The sequence below is a fragment of the Amblyomma americanum genome, chromosome 4 (assembly GCF_052857255.1).
Source record: "Amblyomma americanum isolate KBUSLIRL-KWMA chromosome 4, ASM5285725v1, whole genome shotgun sequence".
In the NCBI taxonomy this organism is placed as follows: Eukaryota; Metazoa; Arthropoda; class Arachnida; order Ixodida; family Ixodidae; genus Amblyomma; species Amblyomma americanum.
In genome coordinates this window covers 184389040-184402834 of record NC_135500.1, presented here as the reverse complement: position 1 = coordinate 184402834, position 13795 = coordinate 184389040, and the positions used below count along the sequence as shown (strand labels likewise).

At 48.1% G+C, this 13795-nt stretch overlaps 1 non-coding gene across 1 annotated transcript; it reads left to right on the top strand.

Moving 5' to 3' along the window:
• Positions 1-7128: 7128 nt before the first annotated feature.
• TRNAS-ACU (transfer RNA serine (anticodon ACU)) lies at positions 7129-7200 on the top strand. Its single transcript has one exon. It is a non-coding gene; the product is annotated as a tRNA-Ser (tRNA).
• The last annotated feature ends 6595 nt before the right edge of the window (positions 7201-13795 follow it).

Here is a 13795-nt window from a genome sequence, read left to right as displayed (position 1 = left end):
CGAGTGCGGCCAGTGCTGATTGTTGCCGCACGCGTGTGTGTAGTACCTCGCGGGCACTGCGCGGGTTATTGCAAGTGGTGGCGTTGCGAGCGGCTAAATTTACCTTTAGGCTTTCGCTCATTCTGTGCACTTTTACTAAGAGATTTGTTTATTTTGGGTGTGCTGCGGTCCCAGTACTGCGATTTTCTTGCTCCCTCTGCCGCCGCTTGCCAAATAGCCGGGCGTCGCAAATAGGAGAAAGCCTATAGTTTTGAAGCCAAAATCTTCACTAGGCTCGTCAACACCGGGCTTCGCGTGAGCCACACTACAGATTTGCCACAGCTGCGCATGCGCGAAACCGAGTGACGTCACGGGGAGCGCAGGTGGTCGCTGCTGCCGCAGCCGTCGTAGCCAGAGCCGTGAATACACGGCTCTGGTCGTAGCCACCGCGCGCTGACTCCGTCGTCTGACCTTTCGCCATGAAAGGAGGAGAAGAAGACCCAGAAGGGGTAGCGTGGGAGTTGGCTCAAAAACAGCGAAGATATGAAAAGTGCAAGGCTAGACAAGCTGCTGAAACGCCAGAATAGTGCGTATCAGCCACAAACACAGCTGCTTGCTACTACTCTGATCACCGGGCCATCTTTATGGCCATACAGAAAGTGCAAGACATTGTGTACTTTGAAGATGAAGAATAGAGATTTTAATAGCCTTGTATAACGATTGTACAAGCTTTGCATACCTAAGACAACACGTTTTGGAAAAGCTAGAGAGGTATGCCCAAATTGTAGCCCTATGTATGAAACCTTAAGCTAAACCACGAGCATCGCCACGAAGCTTTTCGCTTCGAGATATCCAGGCCTAACACTTCAGCTAAGCTTCAGCCCTTTTTACAGCCGGCTCCTTTGCAAAGCGTCGCCGACAGAGAGCGCGTGCAGTTCTCCAGAGAGTCATGCTGGTGAGCGACGCGTGACAAATTGCTCGGAAACCCGAACGTGACGCGAGGGGGAAAGGCGGTCTCTTCAGGGCGACGCACTGCCCGGTCTGCGTGGCGTGCAGCTCAGCGATCCTTTAGTTCCGCACATTTAACCCACGGGCCAGGTTGTTCGCCTGCTGTGCGGCTGCGCGTGCTCGCCCCAAGGCCTGGCTGCGAGCGGTGTTGCCTTCACGGTCTCGCTTTTGTTCTTTTTCTGCTGCTTGAAGGCCTGGCCTCGTGTGAACGCTACTTCCGGCGTTCTTCGCTAGCGGCTTTAACTCTGGTTCGGCTTGTGAATTCTCCAGTTTCTTTTTTTATTACTTAGCTCAGTCTTTGTCTATTTAATATAACTAGAAAATGGTACTGCATTAGACGTTTGCTGTGATGGCTCGAGGAGTGGCCTGTCCGAATGACACCACAAGTACGCGAAAGCTGCCGGTCCCAGTTGACAGCCCGACAGTGTACCTGTTTACCGAAGCCTTAAGTGCTTTGTTCCTCCACAGAATCTTCTTCAAACGAATTTTATAAGTGCAGTAACAAGAACTGATTTGTTGCACGCGTGAACATTAATAATTGTTTTTTTTGGGGGGGGGGGGAAAGGAAATGGCGCAGTATCTGTCTCATATATCATTGGACACCTGAACCGCGCCGTAAGCGAAGGGATAAGGAGGGAGTGAAAGAAGAAAGGTAGAATAGGTGCCGTAGTGGAGGGCTCCGGCATAATTTCGACCACCTGGGGATCTTTAACGTGCACTGACATCGCACAGCACACGGGCGCCTTAGCGTTTTTCCTCCATAAAAACGCAGCCGCCGCGGTCGGGTTCGAACCCGCAAACTCCGGATCAGTAGTCGAGCGCCCTAACCACTGAGCCACCGCGGCGGGGGAACACGCGTGAACAGAAAACGTAGTTTGTGGACGTCAGTTTTATTCCTTCTCTAAACAGTTGCCGCGAAAAGCACCTCCTGCTAAGATCCTTATATGCTGAGAATAGCATTAACTACGAGCCATTCTTTTATAAGGGACAGCAGGCATAAGGAAGCGCGACTAGCATATGCTTTCGGCTAATGCCTCCGGGTGCGACTGATTGATTTCCGCAACGTGCGGCTGTTGTTAATCCGCAACACCACATAAGCAAAGGTGTTCTCGACAAGAAGCGACAAGTTGTGCGACAAAGTTCAATAAATAGCATCAGCTAGCGGTGTTTGTTTATTCCTTTAATATTGCATCGCTGTGAGAGGCAGATTATCCGTTATCGCCGCTTGAGTAACTCATGGGGTGCCCCGATCCCCACTCCTTGCCTTTTTTTTTTATTCTTCGCGACAAGAAACGGCTGGCTGGAGACAAGCGTTCGCTTCATTAGCGACGCAGTGTCACACTGCTAATAATTTCATTTTCATCGCTGCCACAAAAGGGCAGGCTATATTCTTCACACAATGCTTCAACGAGCGAACAGCCTTCTTTTCTTGCCAGCATATATATACAGGGACCTTTTGCTCTTCATCTATCAAGTTTCAATCCTTGTAACAGAAAGTATCTCAATAGTAATGATTTCCTTTTGCTGTTGTGCGACGTCGGTGAATGGTGAAATTACCTGGAGTTAAAGGAAATTATTATTTTTTATTTTTCTACACTATGGACGGAAGATAAAAGCGATTTGCTCTATTTCAGAACTGATTGAAGCTTTCTTGACCTGTTCTAAGCGTTCAGGAAGCACTGATAAAGCTTATTAACTCAGAAACAAGCCACAATAAAACAGGACTGACGGCTGAAAATTGGCACTATAGTTTTCGCCAATCTTTATGTACGAAAATGACTTACTTCACCAGGGGATCCCGCGAGATTACCACCGAAAGGTCGAAGTTCATATCTGTACCTTGTTTACATTTGGCCCACATCTTCTGGTGCTGTCCGTCCTTCTTTTGTTGTGCGCGTTCAGCAAACCACGCACTTTAGTGCTGAAGAAAGCAGTACGATGCCGGCCTTGCGCTTTGTGTTTTGGTTGTGTCACTCTCTGCGCCCTAAAGCCAAAACGCCGACCTGGCGGTTCGCAGAGCTTCCGAATGTGGCCGGCTGACGGGAGCCCCAATTTCCGCTACCGCAGCATCGACCACGCTGGTGCTTGTCGCGTGCCTGTGTAGTGCCTCAGTGTACCCACGGTGCTGCAAAGAGCCACGCGGTGGATGCAATAGAGCGGGGCCAACGTCGGCTAGCTTCGGTATCTGGCTGTTAATGGACTTTTTTTCCGTGGCTAATTCAATTCAATTCTATTTTTTTTCCAGAAAAAAATCTGGTGGGACACCTGGGCTTTTTAAAAGCTGCATTTGTCAGCGTGACGAGGCCCAGGGCGCAGCGTATTACAAGGGAGGGCAAGTCACACAAATATGGAAAACAAAAAATAAAGGCACATAAGATATAGATACTTAAACACACAGCACAGATAGACGTGTAAAATGTGGTTGCAAGTAAAACGTATATGCAATTTTGTAGTTATGTAAAACTGAAAATGAAACATGCATATGGATGATTTTAAACACATTCAAAATCAAAATAAATAACATGATCACAGGGCTGATTGCAAAACGAGAGGGTAACAATGTCTTTCAACAGCTAATAATAATGATGCTTTTAAGGCGTAATTGAAGCTTTGGCCAAACAGCGCTGTCGTAAGATCGGCTCCGAGACTGATTTCACTATCACTTCAACCCAAATAGGTCTAGCACCAGGCCAGGGGAAAGCCTGCACCTAACGCATCACTGGTGGAGCCCCGATGGCACTGGGGATTGAACCCTGTACCGATATTGCTTTCTCTGTTTTCTTTATTACGCATGCAATGTTCAAAAAATACTAAATATAAAATGCGAGGCCGATGCTCAAACCATTAGGCCATCTCTGCGGTGTGAGCTTGCAAAGGAATTCGTCGTTCAAAGAAAATTTCACATTTCGCTTTGAATAAAAACCTATTCCTACGCAACGAGTGCCTGCTGTCGGTTGCCGTACGGGACGGCTGGCTCGACGAGGACGACACGATGGCAGCGACGGTATAGTTCTGTTCCTTAATAGCTCTGCAAACAGTCCACTCAGCACAAAGAGAAGTGAAGCTCAAATGCCACGATGTGACGATATTTAAACGCATGACTGCCATGTAGAGAAAAGGGACAATTTGGGAGCAAATGTTCTTGAGTACGACGTATGACTTTCTTCTTTCAGATTGCTGAAAAAAAGGCTATTATGTTTTTTCCCCGCCTTGCAGTACAAATGAGCAGGCGCGATCGGGAGCGGTCAGATAATGTCTATTGTGACGGACCTCAAGGTCCTCCTGCTTTGCATGCGCGCTTCAAAGGAGCGGAGCCAAGACGACCATGACCGAAAGGAACGGAAGCGTTTTTTCTTATTATGAAGATGAAGCGTAGCTGCGCGAGAGGTGCAGGTTCACGTGAACTTGCAAATGATGATGACATCTTCGTCTGTCGGTGAAGAAGTTCCAACATCCATCCTTTTTCGACGTGTTCCCACACAGCATGACTAAAATAACAAATATAGAAACACGGGGTGTGTCATCCTGCCGTAGTGCTTCCGCTGCCCTCTTGAGGTGTGGCTGAAGAACATAAGAGGATTTATGGAGGCACTGAGAATAAATTCAAGCGGGCCTGTGTCAACAGATTACCAGGTTCGAGTGGCAATGAGGTATGTGTATAGGTTTGAATAGAGGCAGTAAATAGGACAATTGCGTATTTGTTCCAAATCTACTTAGAGTATGATGGACGCTGTAGTGATGGGCTCCGGATAATTTGGACCATCTGGGGCTTTTTAACATACCGTGACATCACACTGCACACGAATGTTGCGGGATCGATCCTGCTTGCGGCCGCAGCATTTCGATAGAAGCGAATTACTAGAGGCCTGTGTACTGTGAGATGTTAGTGCACGTTAAAGAACCCCAGGTGGAAAGAATCATCCTCAGCCCTCCACTATGGCTTCCCTCATAACTTGAGTCGCTTTTGGACGTTAAACCCCACAAAACCAAACCAATCAAACCAAACCACGTCTAGCGCATCAACCATAAATAACGCTCTCGACCATGGAGAACAATAATTATATGGTTTTGCGCTGGTGGTCTTTAAGAAAGAGCTTTGGTTAAGGAATAGGCATTAATCTTAGAGGCAAATTATCTGCTGAAGAAAAAATACGCCTTCAGCTTCAATAAGTCAACCATTCTACATGCGGGGGTGGGCTCCTTGTTAGGCGAGTGATAATTCGAGCAGCTATTTAGAAGTCACTGTTAGAAGCAAATAAACGCGCCGCAGCATCTTCCCGGAGCTCATGGTGCCTGAGTCAGTCGATGGCTATGTTCGTCAGAAGTGCCGGCTGAGGTAACGAAGAAGAAATTCCAGGCCCTTCCTTCCCTTCAGCTCGCAGTTAAAACAAGCGCATCTGCTCACTTTCTCAAGTGAATGGCGGCTTCAGGCATTTTAAGGCGAAAGCCTTTAATGGCTCATACTCGCGGTGACCGTCCGTCCTGTCACGTGACCTCGCAGTGCCCCTCCGTTGCATCCTAGGTCACGTGATCGTGTCCGTCCGTCCGTTACATCCTAGGCCACGTGACCATGTCCATCCGTTACATTCTAGATCACGTGGCCTTGTCACGTGATCACAACCTGCCAACTGGACTGAGAGCAATCTGCCCACTGTGGCGGGTGGTGTGATCCGCCGCCAAGCAACAACTGCGCATGCGCACGGTGACGTCCCCACTCAATTTTAAATCAGTACATTGAGTCGCAAACGGCTTTCACCTTCCCTCAGGTAAGAGATATGTAAGTGCCTCCAAAACATTTTTTTTTTTGTAGGATGAAGTCGTCAGAATGCGTGCCAGCAGTGTTCGCTCCATGTACAAGCAAGCTGCAGGAAAATTATTTCTAGACTGAAAACACTGAAAGTGTGCTTGCTATCCACGCGCGATCCGTCACTTATAGGCGCAGGTCAAGCTGTGGCATGGAGGAAGGAAATCTCAGGAGACGCCCTCGCTATCCGAGCTGGGCGCCAAAAAGTGTGCCGGAATTCGCGTGCTTTCTCAAGGACTGCTGGAATTCTCTGGCCGATGGCGCAGCCAATGGTAACGCTGGGTGCAGCGGCGTCGTCAGCTACATTGTCTGCTGCGCATGCGCAAGCGCGTCGAGCCGGCGGCCAAGTATGGGGAGGAGGGAGCAGGGGGCAGCGCCTTCAAAAAATGTGACGTAACCGCCTCTCCTGGGTTCTTTCCTCCATCCATGAGCTGTGCACTTAGAAAAGCGAAGTCATTTTTAGTTCAGCGATAACACAGCATAAGCGCCAGCACCGTGCAAAGGCGTAATGCGTGGTTACAGTTTAGTTATTGAAATTTTGCGTTAGTAAGTTTTCTGTGTCGGTAAAATCAAATATTGAAGCCAGCAATTACGCGCATTTCAAATCAGGCAACGCGTGAGATCTCCATTAATTCGCCCGCTTCGGCCGGTTGAAAAAAGGAGAATAGTGCGGTTTTCTTCGCGTTTTCTCGCGGGCCGCCTACGAAGAGCGTATGCTCTCGCTCGCAGTCGCCCGTGGGCCCGCGATCCGCTCCACCTACTTGTAATCGGTGGTGCGGTATACATTGCAGTCGGGCGCTGCTCGGGAAAACAGATGCCGACCTACAAAATTACCTCATTTTTCGAAGCCCCGCTCTCGTGGATGAACCTTCTCATGCTAGTGCCGCCGCACTCTCCCGACAGCCATGTTGGCCCGGGAGTAATGCCACTGCACTATTGTGCACGTTTAATAACGAAAGCGCTGCTCGTTTGCAAACTGACAGGGGGCAGTTCCCGCCGCGAAATGAACCTGCCTTCAGCGGCCATAATAGGATGCAGCTTACGAGTGGCTTTGTGTATCGCTATCTGTTCTGCTGCTTGATTTTATCAGCTGCTGCTTTGTTTCTTGCTTTTGTCATCAGGAATATTATAGTTCATTAGCGTCTTTGGAGTGTTTTGTTTTGAGGGCTTTCAGGAGGGCCCTTGCATTTGGAGGAATATTTGCGCTTAGAGCAGAAATGAGCGCCCTGATATGCCCCATCCTCTGTTCTCATTTTCATGCCTCCGTGGTTTTTCACACCGCCCCGTTCCGTTAAACCAAGGCAGAAAACCCGAGTTTGCAATAACTTTAAAGCCCCGCCGCGGTGGCTCAGTGGTTAGGGCGCTGGACTACTGATCCGGAGCTCCCGGGTTCGAACCCGACCGCGGCGGCTGCGTTTTTATGGAGGAAAAACGCTAAGGCGCCCGTGTGCTGTGCGATGTCAGTGCACGTTAAAGATCCCCAGGTGGTCGAAATTATTCCGGAGCCCTCCACTACGGCACCTCTCTCTTCCTTTCTTCTTTCACTCCCTCCTTTACCCTTCCCTTACGGCGCGGTTCAGGTGTCCAACGATATATGAGACTGATACTGCGCCATTTCCTTTCCCTCAGAAAACCAATTATTATTATTATTATTAATAACTTTAAAGGAAAATCAGCTAGGTAGAGGTGGTTTTGAATGTCGGATGCACTTCGGCGTCAGCGCTGGCGCACAGGTGAAATGATGATGTCGCGTTGATCAGTGGAAAACTTTAGTTTTATCATTGCATCACGTGAAATATATCGATTAGAAATTAGAAGAAAAAACAACCACATGACGCCGGCAGAGCCCGAACCCATGACATCCGCATTTCAAGTACGGAGCTCTTCCAACAGAGATACGTGGGCAGTCAAGTTTTTTACTTTCGAGTGTACTTGAGTTGCCTGTAGCCTAATCTTGGTAGTTTTTACCAGCGTCACTCTCAACCGTAGCGACAGACGTTGGGATCGGCGTTGGGACACGCCGACCCCAACCAGGGTGGTTTAGGCTGTCGTGATTGGTTTTTGGTTTTTGGGGAAAGGAAATGGAGCAGTATCTGTCTCATATATCGTTGGACACCTGAATCGCGCCGTAAGGGAAGGGATAAAGGAGGGAGTGAAAGAAGAAAGGAAGAGAGAGGTGCCGTAGTGGAGGGCTCCGGAATAATTTCGACCACCTGGGGATCCTTAACGTGCACTGACATCGCACAGCACACGGGCGCCTTAGCGTTTTTCCTCCATAAAAACGCAGCCGCCGCGGTCGGGTTCGAACCCGGGAACTCCGGATCAGTAGTCGAGCGCCCTAACCACTGAGCCACCGCGGCTGTCGTGTCTCTTCTCGGCAACCCGAAGTGGAGAGCGAAACGGCGCACGCGAAAATCAGATTGGAGAAAGAGAGCACGTGCGCGTACAGACGCCCACGGATCACAGTCAAATGCGATCGGACATGCTAGCCGCCTCTAGGAGCCTCGGAGTGCCCTCTAGGGCGAGTTAGAGGACCAGTGTATAACCAATGCGTTCGTTTAGCGCGCACGAACAGCTGAAAATTAGGGAACGAGACCGATCGCAGTGGAGTGAGTGATAAAACGGGAAATAAGAAGTGAAACGCCGAGGGACAGAAATAGTTGCCAGAGGGATCGGATGAAAGAGCGAGGTGTAATATTATGTAAAACTAGCATAGAAATTTCTGTAGGTTTGATTTAAGCTTTTTGGTTTGAACGCTGCAACTGACTCTGGCATGCGGCAAACTTGAACAATTCATAATAAATTTGCTTGTTTGTCTATTTCTACATACATACATACATACATACATACATACACACACACACACACACACACACACACACACACACACACACACACACACACACACACACACACACACACACACACACACACACACACACACACACACACACACACACACACACACACACACACACACACACACACACACACACACACACACACACACACACACACACACACACACACACACACACACACACACACACACACACACACACACACACACACATACATACATACATACATACATACATACATACATACATACATACATACATACATACATACATACATACATACATACATACATACATACATACATACATACATACATACAGTATTGTGCGTTTTTATCGTGAAGATTTTCAAAAATTTCCCCGCCTCAACCGCTGGTTCATTTGCGGTGAAACTTCACATTGAGCTTGCGCGTTATGGTAACTTTTGTATCGTAGCAAGTTTGATAACGATACTTAGTCGAACCGTTCATGAAACGAAAACGTACTCGTCTACGTAGAGATCGGCGTAAACCCGCTAACGACGTTTTTTCGATGAAGGGCGGTAGTGGCGCCATCTGTTTTTGCAGTGGAAAACGTCACGGCAAGGCCGCCGAGATGAGCGGTGAAAACAATATTCTTTGAAAAGTAAAGCCTCGTTAAATCACTTGTTCTGACATTGTCTTCCCGCTTAATTAGCCGAAAATGTTGTAAGCGCTTCAGTAAGACGAAACGGCCGGAACGGCATATTCAAAGGGCCCGCGCTTCTTGCAACGCTCGCCTAGGCGGCCTTCTCGTGACGTTTTCCACTGCAAAAACAGATGGCGCCACTGCCGCCCTTCAGCGAAAAAACGTCGTTTGCGGGTTTTGGTTACGGCACCTCTTCCTTTCTTCTTTCACTCCCTCCTCTACCCATTCCCTTACGGCGCAGTTCAGGTGTCCAACGATATATGAGAAAGATACTGTGTCATTTCCTTTCCTCCAAAAACCAATTATTATTATTATTATTATTATTATTATTATTATTATTATTATTTTGGTTCGCCGATCTCTACGTAGACGATTACGTTTTCGCATCATGCGCGGCTCAACTAAGTAAGCACCGTTGTCAAAATTGCTACGATACAAAAGTTACCATAATACCCAAGCTCTGTGTGCAGTTCCACCCTAAGTGACCCAGCGGTTGAAGCGGGGAAATTTTTGAAAGCCTTCACGATAAAAACGCACAATACTGTACATACATACATACGTACGTACGTACTTACACGCACGCATGCATGCATGCATGCATGCATGCGTGCGTGCGTTTGTACATAATACATACATACATTCATACACACCAATACATACATACATACATACATACATACATACATACATACATACATACATACATACATACATACATACATACATACATACATACATACGTACGTACGTACGTACGTACGTACGTACGTACTTACGTACATGCATGCACGCACGCACGCATGCATGCATGCATACGAAATACTACGGAAGCGCACTGAAACGCACAATAAATATATCTCAGATGCATATCTCACAATCTAAAAAATCTTTTCAATCACCGAGCCTGAGTCGGACCAGTAAGGGAGTTCCAAATTCGCTTAATGTGCGTAAAAGAAGCTAAATTTCAACAAGTAGTACGAGGAATGAAAGGTGAAATGCTCTGTTCACAGTAGCTTCTAAACGATGGTGGCTTAGAAAATTTAAGTAGTGGTCGAGTGACTAAAACCGCGCAGAGGTAATGAACATGTGCAAGAACTTTAAACAGTCAGTGCAACGACAAGAAAGTGCAGTGAGCCGCAGGTGGTAAGACAAACAAAAACTGGTTGTGGTTTTGCTCTGGTTAACCCTAGGTGAATTGCGAAAGCTTCGTTTCCTCGGCACGTCGTCTACGCAGCGTCTCATTCCGACGCTCTGGAGAACTCAAACCGGTCTCTTCCGCAGTTGAAGAGTCACTCCAGGACGTAGCACGACTTCTTTTAGCCGCATCTTCGTTACGACGCTTCTCGAGTCGTGCGGAGCGTTCTTCTGGCGTCTCTTGAGCGCGTTGTCTCTTCCTCGCTTCGTTCTGTCGTTGCTTCGTCTCTTTCGCGCTCTCTATAACGACTAGAATCGACTTTTGGCCAAAAAATAATGAAAAACAAACGTTGTTCGATAATCAAGAATGTCCTATCACAAAGTTCAATATCCTGTCTATAAATCGTGACAAACGAGCAGAGAAGCATGGAAATACAAAGTTTGCTCAAAATAAGCAATGACTTTCTCTCCTATTGACCAAGCATTGCAGACCACGAAAGCCAATATTTCGTGTTTAACAGGCGCACTTTTAAAAAGAAATATGTTTTTGAAAAAAAATAGTGTCACTTCAACATTTTTAAAGGTTTTTCACAGCATTTCGGAAAACAGGAACCTTTTATTTGCATCGCGGGCTGTTGCGTTTTCGCTACTATGGGTTTTGCACACTACTTTTACGCCGAAGTCGTCTGCGCGCGGAGCGCGCCGTCGATACGGAATGGAACACTTAGTAACACCCCTCTGTGTTCCTGAAAAAACCCTACTGTCCCGCACAAAGTAACTCATCGCCCCATGATGCTTTGCGCGCCCATGGAGGTTCAGGCGTAGCGCCGCCAGCTTTCCCTCTAGATAATAGTAAGAAACTCTGTGCCTCTTCTCCCTCTACTCCAGCGGAGCACATCTGGTGGAGCGAGCGGCGACGGCAGCGGCGTCGACGGCGGCGCCATCTGTTGGAGCACGGCTGCGGCGTTGCTAGGCAACGGCGGCTCAAGGTCGTTAGTCGGCCAGTGCATACGGCATACGGCTGCCTACATACGGCATACGGCATACGGCGCGACGAGCCGAAATAGCTCTTTGGCTGGCGTAGTAAAGCTTTCGCTTTAAAAGAAGGCGAAAAATCTCTATCATATCGGTGTTGTCGACAGAGGCGCTCCGAATCCCCGAAAAACGTCGCAAGTCGTGCTGGCCGTTCTAGTTCCGAGGCGGTCCACATTCCCCGAGTACATGCGACCACGCTCCCCATTTTCGACAAGTAGCCGTGGGGACCGCGGAAGACGCTGAGGGACATTGGGTCGCTCCATTCCGTTACCTCGGCACCCTCAACATCCGCTCTGAGAGAAACAAACATTCTTCTTCTGAAAGGACGCACGCTCTGTGCCCTCCGTTTTCGAAGTGCTTTCCTATAACCTTCACACGTTCATAAACATGCACCTGTATTTGGTTACCTCTAATTAAACAGTGGTGTCGACTACAACGATAAAATTAAAACGGACACCCTTTTCTTGAACGTATTTCATATTGTTTACACCCGCAAGCATATGAGGATTCCTATCAAGCCGCCCGGGAATTTCAATGAATAAACTTAAAAGTAGTGAGGTTTCCTGAGTGACTTCAGTCAATTCGTCACTGTCTGGCTCTTTACCCTCCTGTGATGTCAAGTTGCTGCTCCTCGATTTGAGTAATGGTAGTGGGTGCCGATGATAAGGCCGCGTAGTTGTCAACGGCCCAGGCTCAGGAGCAGAGACGATGCTGGGAAATCTGCAGGGGAAAGATGGCCATATGGCTTGCGCTGAAAAGACGGATCTAAGGGTCGCTGTCAGGCGAAAACACACCCGGAGGCGGGCTTAGCCTGCGCTTGATGACCCCAACCCCGAGCCATTTCACAGCCCACGAAGACAATGAGTGGAGTAGAAAATAAAAAAGTGTTTGTGCACCCCGGATCTTTTACTAGCCCAGTCCGACCGGAGTCATCGTCTGCTGATCTGACGACTGATCGGCACAAGGGCGAATCGCGACATACTCCTTGAAGTTTTACGCTATTCCCAATGCCACTGGCGTCATCCAATCGAAAAAAAAGGATCTCAACGAAGCTGAATAACCGCCACCGCGAATCCCACTTCACGCTTCGAGCTTCCCAAGTAATATCAATTGCTTAGCGAATGGACGTGTGAGACAACGGGGCTGCAGGATGCACATTGCACCGTTCGTTGCGGCCAGGCTGCATCTGGGAATCCAATTTTGTCCGCTCCGACGCAGGTGCAGTGGTTTCCACCTGACTACTTAGTGTTCGCTTTGCGCGTACCAGGCCAGTCAACACCGAGCGAAAATATGGGTGCGCGTGCGCCATTTTTTTTTGCCTGCATTTCCTTCCAGCCTCTGCCAAAATCGCTTTGAACAAGCGGGTATTCCGGCAGGAGCACGCTGTAGAAACATTACGATGTCGAAAAGGTAAATATTACTTCCGCCATACTTTTCTCCTTTTACTCTTGTCTCATACAGGGAAAATGAAAAAAAAAATGCATAATACTGATTGCGCTATAAAGTCGCCGTGATTTATGCGCTTGCAAGGAATAGCAAAAACATTCTCATTCATACACCAGAGAGTTACGGAACTCTGTAAAGCGATATGAATTAGCTTCATACGTATTACAGCCATCTCTACGTTAACGTGCGGTCACAGCATTTTTTTTTCTGCAGAAGAGCAGTGAAGTTAATGCCCGGTTCTCTTTTTGGTTTGAAAAAGAGGGTCCTAACTCCGGGTCTCTGGAAGACACACGGCGTGGCTGGGCGCCTACACCGAGTCGCTTCTGGCGATATTTCGTCGGATGGCGCTTCCGAGCCCGCGACAGAGCTCCCGATCTAACTAAGATGGATGCGTTTCGAACAAGTGCGCAGCCCACGAGAAATGGATGGCTGAACCGGCAGCGAGTATGCGCCTGGCCTAGCGCTCTGCGCACGCGCCTGCTTTGCTTCTTTAGTGCGCTACCGCTGCCCACTTTCGTATTCATCTGTGATATTTGACCCGAGTTTACTTGTAACGAGGAGATGGGAGCTATACACGTCACTGTGTGATAATGTGATGTGGCGTGCTCCACACCGGCGTAGCTCATACAGACTGCCGAAAGCGTTTCCCCCTTACGCACTACCTTCACCAAAGTTTTCCCCATGGGTCTTCAAAGCTGGTTTCCTCATTTCTCTTTGCACTTTTTTTTCGGACTGTCCTTTTTTTCTCAGCCGCACTGTTGATTATAAACAAGCTGAGAGAGTTTCTCGTGCTCTACCTTGATCATTTTTTTTTACTTTCTGACGTGTTAGGATTTTGGATCCAAGTTTTGTGGTTTTCCCT